Consider the following 9,187-nt stretch of genomic DNA (forward strand, 5'->3'; position numbering starts at 1 on the left):
AGTTGATCTTTTAGAAAAATGTCCAACCTTGATTTAAAAATTGCTCATGCTGGAGAATTCACCACAACCCTTATTACATTGTTCTAATGGTTAATTACCCCCACTGTTAAAAACTTGTGCCTCATTTCTTGTCTGAATTTGTCTAGCTTCAGTTTCCAGGCACTTGATGTTGTTAGACCTTTGTCTGCTAGACAGAAGAGCCTATTATCAAATTTTTGCTCTCCATGTAGGTACTTATAGATGGTGATCAAGTCACCCCTTAAAATTAAATGGATTGAGCTCCTTGAGTCTGTCACTATTAGGCATGTGTGGGGGCAATTTCTCACCTGCCATGTGCTTTTCATTGTCGCTGACATCTAGGCAAAATGAATATAAAACACCATTAAATCTGAAAGGCCGAGATTTGCACCTTCTTTGCACAGGTGTAACCAGCATTGCCAGCCCTTAGTGTTCAAAAAATCAGGAGCCAGGCCCCAGTGAATGATGAGATTGCCTTAAAAATTACGAGATTAAAAAATATTTTTTTCCCCCTTATTTGCCTTGTCTGGGGGCCCTTAAGCTTCATGTTTTCATGCTTTCTCTGTAACCATGAGTACTAAAATCTTACTTAAAAAAAAAAAAAAGCTGATCCTCTGATATAAATGAAATGAAACTAGGAGCTGAGGTTTAAGGGGGGAAAACCCCCTAAATATTGTGAGAGTTGGTAACAATTAGGCAGAAGGATCAAGGCAGAAGGAAATTAAAACCAATTCTTCTTCTTGTTTGTCCTATGGGAATACCTAAATGTCCTAATGAATGTAGGGGTTCCTTTTTTCTGGGCACTGCACATGCACATAAGGCTAAAAGTTAAAGTCAGACAAAGTCAAATGAGAAATAAGACACACTTAAAAGAAATCTTTCAACACATTAAACATGAACCACTACAGCGTATAGCTTTTGCAAAGAACCATACACATAGAAGATACATGTTTTTAACAGTGAGGTGCAAGGGGTTTTGATGTTAACTCATAGCAACTGTAACGTTTTGTCAAAGCATTTTGGGTGAGTTGTTTCTGATGTCAGTTTCCTTCAGTGTTCCAGCCCCGGTTCTGGGACGTTGATTGTTTATGGTTCTTTTCAGCAGCCTTTGACATGCTGAGGAAGATAATGTTTAACCAAAGGCATAGTAAAGCCCTTCGGAAGCAGAAATATCAGAAACAAAAAGAGCAAACAGCGCGGCATGGTAATTATTGTCCATGCTTTAGTAGCAAAGAGAATTTCTGACTGAGATTTGGGCCCCGTTGTGTTAGGGGCTGCACATAGTTGGAGGAAAGCACCTGTTTCAAAGACCTTACTATCTAAATAGACAAGACAAAGGGTGGGAGGGGAACAGTGAAGAGCCAGGAATTCAGCCCAGGTGTCCTGTCCTACCCACTAGACTAGGGGTGGCCAAACTGTGGATCGTGAGCCACATGCGGCTCTTTTACATGTAAAGTGTGGCTTGCAGAGCCCCTCATGCCCCCCCATTCTCTGCCTACCAGATGGGGCGCAGAGGGGAGCTCAGGACTTCTGCCCAGTGGTGGGGCTAGGGGCTTCTGCCCAGCAAGGAGTGGGGTCTAGAGGTTTCAGCCCTGTGGGAGGCGCCTGCCAGGACTCTATATGCATCCGAAGAAGTGGGCTGTAGTCCACGAAAGCTTATGCTCTAATAAATTTGTTAGTCTCTAAGGTGCCACAAGTACTCCTGTTCTTCTTTTTGCCAGGACTCAGGGCTTCATCCCTGTGGGGCACATCTGCTGGGCCTGGGGGCTGCAGCAGGAGCAGGACTGAAGCCCCGAGTCCCAGCAGGTGCCTTCTGCAGGACTGAAGCCCCGAGACCCCCTCCCTGCAGGGTAGAAGACCCTAGCCCCACCATCCTGCCACAGGGATGAAGTCCCAAGACCCAGCAGACAATCCCGGCTTTCAGCCTTCTGAAGATTATCATATGCAGCTCAGGGGATCAATGTTTGGCTACCCCTGCACTAGATCATGCTGCACTCAAGAGCGCCATCACTTCTCCACGCAGCACAGAACCCCAGATCCTGGATTACAAGTGCAAATGTGGAGGGGACGATGCAAAGTTGGCATTTAGCTTGAGCCTTTGTATCTTCCTGATGCAGGGCTGGCTGCGTACCCCAGGGTAAAAGAAGCCGGAAGGCTGGTCTAGCATGTGCCAGGTGCCAGTGACCCCAAGCAGCTGATATGGCAGCCAAGGCTTCCTGGTGCAGGGGAGGATCTAGCTGTCCCAGGATTGCTGGTGCATGGAGGATCTGTCTCTCCTGGGGTTTCTGGTGCATGGGGGATTTGTCTCTCCAGGGGTTTCTGGTGCATGTGGGATCTGTCTCTCCCAGGGTTTCTGTTGCATGGGGGATCTCTCTCTCTTGGGCTTGTTGGTGCATGGGGGATCTTTCTCTCCCGGGGTTGCTGGTGCATGGGGGATTTGTCTCTCCTGGGATTGCTGGTACATGAGTGATCTGCCTTTCCCGGGGTTGCTGGTGCATGGGGGATCTGTCTCTCCCGGGGTTGCTGGTGCATGGGGGATCTGTCTGTTCAGGGATTGCAGGCACACTGGAGGATCTATCTCTCTAGGTGCTTCTATGACCCTCATCATTATAGCATCTGAGCACCTCACAGCCACTACTGTATTTATCCTTAAAGCCCTGTGAGATGGGGCAACGCCCGGGTGTGGTATCCCCAGTTTACAGATGGGGCAGCGAGGCATAGTGAGGTTAAGCCTGGGACTTGAAAGGCTGCCTGAGAAATGTGAATACCCAAGTTCCTACAAAAATGAATGGGAATCATTAATAATACCTGCTGCTTTACAGCTGTAAATCTCAAAGCACTTTATACATATAGGGAAACTGAGGCACGGGGACATGTCCAGGCCTAGAACCCAGGTTTTCCAAGTCTCAGTTAGGTGCTTTCTCCAGCAGGCCACACTGCTTCCTTTTTCTTATGCATCCCCTCCATGTTATAGAAGTCCAAAGTGCTGTGTTTCATGGTTTCCTTGTACTCCCGCCATCTGTCTGTTGTCTCTTGTCATATACTTAAATCGTGAGCTCTTTGGGGGCAGGGACTCTCTCTTTGTTCGGTGTTTATACAGCGTGTGGCACAAGGGGGTCCTGGGCCATGTCCGGGGCACTTAGCGCTATGGTAATAATAAATAATAGTGCATTCGAATTCCCTATGTGACCCTGAGAATCAAGGGCAGCTGTCCTGAGTCTTGGGGCGTTGTCTGGCCCATGTGACCACTCTCTTTCCCCCCAGTTGCTCCCCTAGCAGCTGGGAGGATGCAGTGCAGATGTTCCCATAGCATACCTCCCAGCATTTCAAGTGGCTACGGTGGGATGCAACACCACTCAGCTTTGGCCCATTTCCATCTCCGTAGGTGGAAACAGAGGGGTGGCTGGGCACCAGATTGCAACCCCAGTTTGTTGGGGAGGGGGGGGGTTCTCAAACGGCGGGGTCTGGAGCAAACTGCTCCTTTTGCCCCAACTGTGGGCAGCCCTGAATACATAGTCTTGAATACCTGAATAGGTAGTCTTCAAGTGATCCATCTCCTGTCGCCCATTCCCAGCTTCTGGCAAACAGAGACTAGGGACACCATCCCTGCCCTTCCTGGCTAATAGCCATTGATGGACCTATCCTCCATGAATTTATCTAGTTCTTTTTTTGAACCCTCTTATAGTTTTGGCCTTCACATCATCCTCTGGCAAAGAGTTCCACAGGTTGACTGTGAGTTGTGTAAAGAAATACTTCCTTTTGTTTGTTTTAAACCTGCTGCCTAGTAATTTCATTGGGTGACCCCTAGTTCTTGTGTTATGAGGAGGAGTAAATAACACTTCCTTATTTACTTGCTCCACAGCAGTCATGATTTTATAGACCTTTATCATATCCCCCCTTAGTTGTCTCTTTTCCAAGCTTAATAGTCCCAGTCTTTTTAATCTCTCCTCATATGGAAGCTGTTCCATCCCCATAATCATTTCAGTTGCCCTTTTCTGTACCTTTTCCAATTCCAATATATCTTTTTTGAGATGGGGTGTCCAGATCTGCACACAGTATTCAAGATGGGGACGTACCCTGGATTTATCTTGATCAGGGGTTCCCAAACTTGGTTTGTGGCTTGTTCAGGGTAAGCCCCTGGCGGGCCATGAGACACTTTGTTTAGCTGAGTGTCTGCAGGTTCAGCTGCTCACAGTTCCCAGTGACTGTGGTTCATTGTTCCCCGCCAATGGGAGCCGCGGGAACTGGCGCGGGCCTGGCTGTTTGGCAGGCTTTAAATAAAATTGCCGTTGGTTTTTGTGTCTTTAGCTAGTTGCTGTTCGGATTCGTTCTTGACCTTATTATACGTTTACACTTGATTTGCCAGAGTTTTATGTTCCTTTCTATTTTACTTACTAGGATTTGACTTCCAATTTTTAAAGGATGCCTTTTTGCCTCTAACTGTCTCTTTTGCTCTGCTGTTTAGCCATGGTGGCATTTTTTCATCCTCTTACTGTTTTTATTCATTATTATTAGGGGTATACATTTAGTTTGAGGCTCTATATGGTATATCAGGAAACAATCACCCAATGGAGGAAGCATACTGTGCCCAGTATGGGGAGGAGCTGACCAGCCCTCTGTGGAGAAACCTAATTGCGTTCGATGATGAGATAACTGGCTCCATGGATGAGGGGAAAGCATGGACATGTTATTTCTTGACTTTAGCAAAGCTTTTGATATGGTCTTCCGCAATATTCTTGCCAGCAACGTAAAGAAGTATGGTCTGGATGAATGGACTATAAGGTGGATAGAAAGCTGACTAGATCATCGGGCTCAATGGGTAGTGATCAATGGCTCCATGTCTAGTTGGCAGCTGGTATCAAGTGGAGTGCCCCAAGGGTCAGTCCTGGGGCCGGTTTTGTTCAATATCTTCATTAATGATCTGGAGGATGGCATGGACTGCACCCTCAGCAAGTTTGCAGATGACACTAAACTGGGAGGAGTGGTAGATACGCTGGAGGGTGGGGATACAGAGGAACCTAGAAAAATTAGAGGACTGGACCAAAAGAAACCTGATGAGGTTCATCAAGGACAAGTGCAGAGTCCTGCACTTAGTGTTGTACTTAAAGTACTGCACAGGATCTTTTTAGGGGGAATAAGACAAAACACCACATTTATTAGTAATACATGTATTCATTAACACTGTATCATATGCATATAATATATGTATATAGTGTCAGGATGGCCGAGTGGTCTAAGGCGCCAGACTCAAGGCTCTGTCTTCCCCTCAACTGGGTGTTCTGGTCTCCGAATGGAGGCGTGGGTTCAAATCCCACTCCTGACATGTTCTTTTTGGGGGGAGGGATAGCTCAGTGGGTTTGAGCATTGGCCTACTAAACCCAGGGTTGTGAGTTCAATCCTTGAGGGGGCCACTTGGGGATCTGGGGCAAAATCAGTACTTGGTCCTGCTAGTGAAGGCAGGGGGCTGGACTCAATGACCTTTCAAGGTCCCTTCCAGTTCTAGGAGATGGGATGGGATTACACACACACACACACACACACACACAAACACACTCCATCTTGTTGTTACCAATTAGTTGCTCCCCTTAACTTCACTGGCCAGGTGAGTTAGATGGGGGAGGGGGTGGAGCCGGGCTTCTGCCAATCCAGATCGATGCTCCCATGTTGACAAGACGAGACCCGGGGTCCTCTGCAAGACACCTCACTTTTATAGCAGAAACAACAAAGAGTCTGGTGGCACCTTAAAGACTAACAGATTTATTTGGGCATAAGCTTTCGTGAGTAAAAACCTCACTTCTTCGGAAGAAGTGAGGTTTTTACTCACGAAAGCTTATGCCCAAATAAATCTGTTAGTCTTTAAGGTGCCACCAGACTCTTTGTTGTTTCTGTAGATACAGACTAACACGGCTACCCCCTGATACTTGACACTTTTATAGCAGCTTTCCTCTTATGCAAATCTATACCAGATTCAAACTCTGTGTCTGTGTCCATTGGTCCTTTGTGCTGCTTTCTTTTGAGTGTTGTCCCAATGCTGCAAAGAGGGTGTTTCCAAAGAAGGTGCTTGCTTCTAACCCCCGAGGCCGTCGGTATGTCTGCTTGTCTTTAATGAGCCCACTTGACACGTTTTATTGTCCTTGGGTCTGGCTCCCAGCCCCTCTCCAACAGTTGAGGCTGTCTGGAGGTGCTGCCTTCCATGCCTTGCTCATCCATACCTCATTCATTCAACAGGGCAATTGATTAAGAGGGGGGGGGGGAAGAGCTCTTGTTCTACTGCTAGCAAACAGAAATTTTTTTTCTATCTTATTTTATCCTTAGGGGCTATAATATTATACCAAGGGCAATGCAAAGTTTCTAAATGAGGCTTTGATACAAAGTTCCATGAAAACAGAGGTCACACGTGGGTAGACCCACCACAAGGTTATATGAAGAGGCACAATGTAAAGACATATGAAAATTATTAGAGATTGATCTACATTAGGAAGGAAGAATCCCATGCACTGTTACAGACTAGGGATCGACAACTAAGCAGCAGTTCTGCAGAAAAGGACCTAGGGGTTACAGTGGACGAGAAGCTGGATATGAGTCAACAGTGTGCTCTTATTGCCAAGAAGGCTAATGGCGTTTTGGGCTGTATAAATAGGAGCATTGCCAGCAGATCAAGGGAAGTGATTATTCCCCTCTATTCATCACTGGTAAGCTACACCTGGAGTATTGAGTCCAGTTTTGGTCCCCCCCCCCCCCACTACAGAAGGGATGTGGACAAATTGGAGAGAGTCCAGCAGAGGGCAACAAAAATTATTAGGGGGCTGGGGCACATGAACTTATGAGGAGAGGCTGAGGGAACTGGGATTGTTTAGTCTGCAGAAGAGAAGAATGATGGGGGATTTATTAGCTGCTTTCAACTACCTGAAAGGAGGTTCCAAAGAGGATGGAGCTTGGCTGTTCTCGGTGGTAGCAGATGATAGAACAAGGAGTAATGGTCTCAAGTTGCAGTGGGGGAGGTTTAGGTTGGATATTAGGAAAAACTTTTTCACTAGAAGGATGGTGAAGCACTGGAATGGGTTACCTAGGGAGGTGGTGGAATCTCCTTCCTTAGAAGGTTTTTAAGGTCAGGCTTGACAAAGCCCTGGCTGGGATAATTTAGTTGGGGATTGGTCCTGCTTTGAGCAGGCAGTTGGACTAGATTACCTCCTGAGGTCCCTTCCAACCCTGATTCTGATTCTATGATGAAATTCACAGTAGCTTCCCTGTGTAGACAAGCCCTCAGACTCCAGATCTTCAAAGTTTAGATCCTCCTCAGTTTAGCCACTTGTCTGCACTGGTTCTTTACTCCATTCAAACCACTGAATACACATTTGTTCAATTTCAGCATGAACTGGCAATTTGAAGACACTGGGGCTGGTTGAAAACCAGGAGGGAAAATGTGAATGTATTTTCAGTTATCCCCTCCTCCGTTTTTTCACCAAAGATTGAAATGTCCATTGAATTTGAATTCAAACCCAGAGCTGCGGCCAAGGCCGTGTATTTCTGAGAGCCCGTTTCCTTTGGAGTATGGGGAACCAGGATCATGGCTCGCAGAGAGGCAGGGAACTTGGAAGGTGGTGGGGGTGGCTAAGATGGCATGTCAGAGATGCTCAAGCTCCAGTAGACACTAGGGTGGCTACCACCCAGCACGCCCCCTTTTCTGAGGTAGCTGGACACGACCAAGTGGTTTGGACATCCCAGCCTTTTATACTTCAGAGGTGACAACTCTAGCAGCCACAGCTTGGGAACCCCTGGCCTAGGGCATTGGCTGAGGTGGATGGGGAACCGGGTCAACCGTGGCTGAGCGAGGGGGATAGATCCAGGGGGCTGGCTGAGGAAAGGGTCAGACCTGGCACAGGCAAGCCAAATTGAGAGAGGCCTGGCCATGTGTTGCTGGTGGGGTTACCCCAGGGGTCCAGCTGGCTGGGGAGGGGCAGGTCTGGCTGGGGGCAGAGTGGGAGGAGGGCTGGCTGCTTTGAGGCTGACTGAGGTTGGGGGGGCAGGTCTGGGGGGCTGGTTGAATGGGCTCAGGCCTGGCTGGGGATTGGGGATGAGTCAAGCCAAGCTAGGAGAAGCCTAGCTGGTGCTGACAGGGCAGACCTGCCTTCCCAGGGGTTGGAGGAGGGAGGGCAGGCCTGGCTGGTTGGGGTAGGATTGTTGGGAGTCAGGCCTGGCTGGAGACAAATGGCAGGCTATGAGAGGATTGGGGAATGGGATGGGACTGATGGGGGGAAGGACAGTGGTAGTAGGGGAGCCTGGGGGATTGGGGACCTGGCTGGTGAGCAGAGCAGACTGGATGGGTGGGATGGGTTTGTTGGACCTTTGATTCCTCCCTTGAGAGGAATAATTTTGTATTTGTTGCTTTTTTTATCTTTTACAAGTTGCCAACCAAAAATCCAGAGAAATAATCACCCTGGCAGAGAGGAGCCCAGTGAGAAATGTACAGACAGGTAAACAGAGGCTGAGAGCGGGGCTGGGACCTGCCCAAAAGCAATAGAGGAGTCAATGGCCCAACTACAAATAAAACCCAGGAGTCCTGACTCCCAGGTCCTTCTGCTCTAACCACTAAATGCCACTCTCCTCCCACAACTGAGGATAGACCCCAGGAGTCCTCACTCCAAGCCTTCCCTATTCTAATAAGTAAAGCCCTCTCCTCTCCCACAGCTGGGGATAGAACCCAGGAGTCCTGACTCCCAGTCCCTCTTCTTTAACTCATTTAAGACCGAGCTGCTCCGCCTGCCTGTTGCACCTGCTGGGAAACAGGGGAAGCCCCATGCCCCAACCCCATTTCTCCAGGAGAAGCGTCAGGGGGTGGTGGAGGGGACTGCAGATGGCAGGGGGCGGGCAGGGAGGGGCCCCCACTTGCTCTAGTCAAGGGCCCCAGAAACCCCAATCCACCTCTGACCCCAGGAGTCCTGATGCCCAGCCCCCTTGCTCTAACCACTAGACCCCACACACCCCCCCAGAGCCGTGTGGACAGAACCCAGGAGTCCTGATTCCCAGCCCCCCCTCCGTTCTAACCACTAAAGCCCACTCCCCGCCCAGAGCAGGGGAGAGAACCCAGGAGTCCTGCCTGTAGCTAGCCACTAGATAGCGCTGTGCTGTCTGTTGCTGCAGGACGCAGACAAGCTTTCCCCGCTCCTCC

At 48.7% G+C, this 9,187-nt stretch overlaps 1 non-coding gene across 1 annotated transcript; it reads left to right on the plus strand.

Annotated features, from left to right (window-relative positions):
- Positions 1-5,232: 5,232 nt before the first annotated feature.
- TRNAL-CAA (transfer RNA leucine (anticodon CAA)) lies at positions 5,233-5,341 on the plus strand. Its single transcript has 2 exons — positions 5,233-5,270; positions 5,296-5,341. It is a non-coding gene; the product is annotated as a tRNA-Leu (tRNA).
- The last annotated feature ends 3,846 nt before the right edge of the window (positions 5,342-9,187 follow it).

Source organism: Malaclemys terrapin, chromosome 13, assembly GCF_027887155.1.
Source record: "Malaclemys terrapin pileata isolate rMalTer1 chromosome 13, rMalTer1.hap1, whole genome shotgun sequence".
NCBI classification, from domain to species: domain Eukaryota; kingdom Metazoa; phylum Chordata; order Testudines; family Emydidae; genus Malaclemys; species Malaclemys terrapin.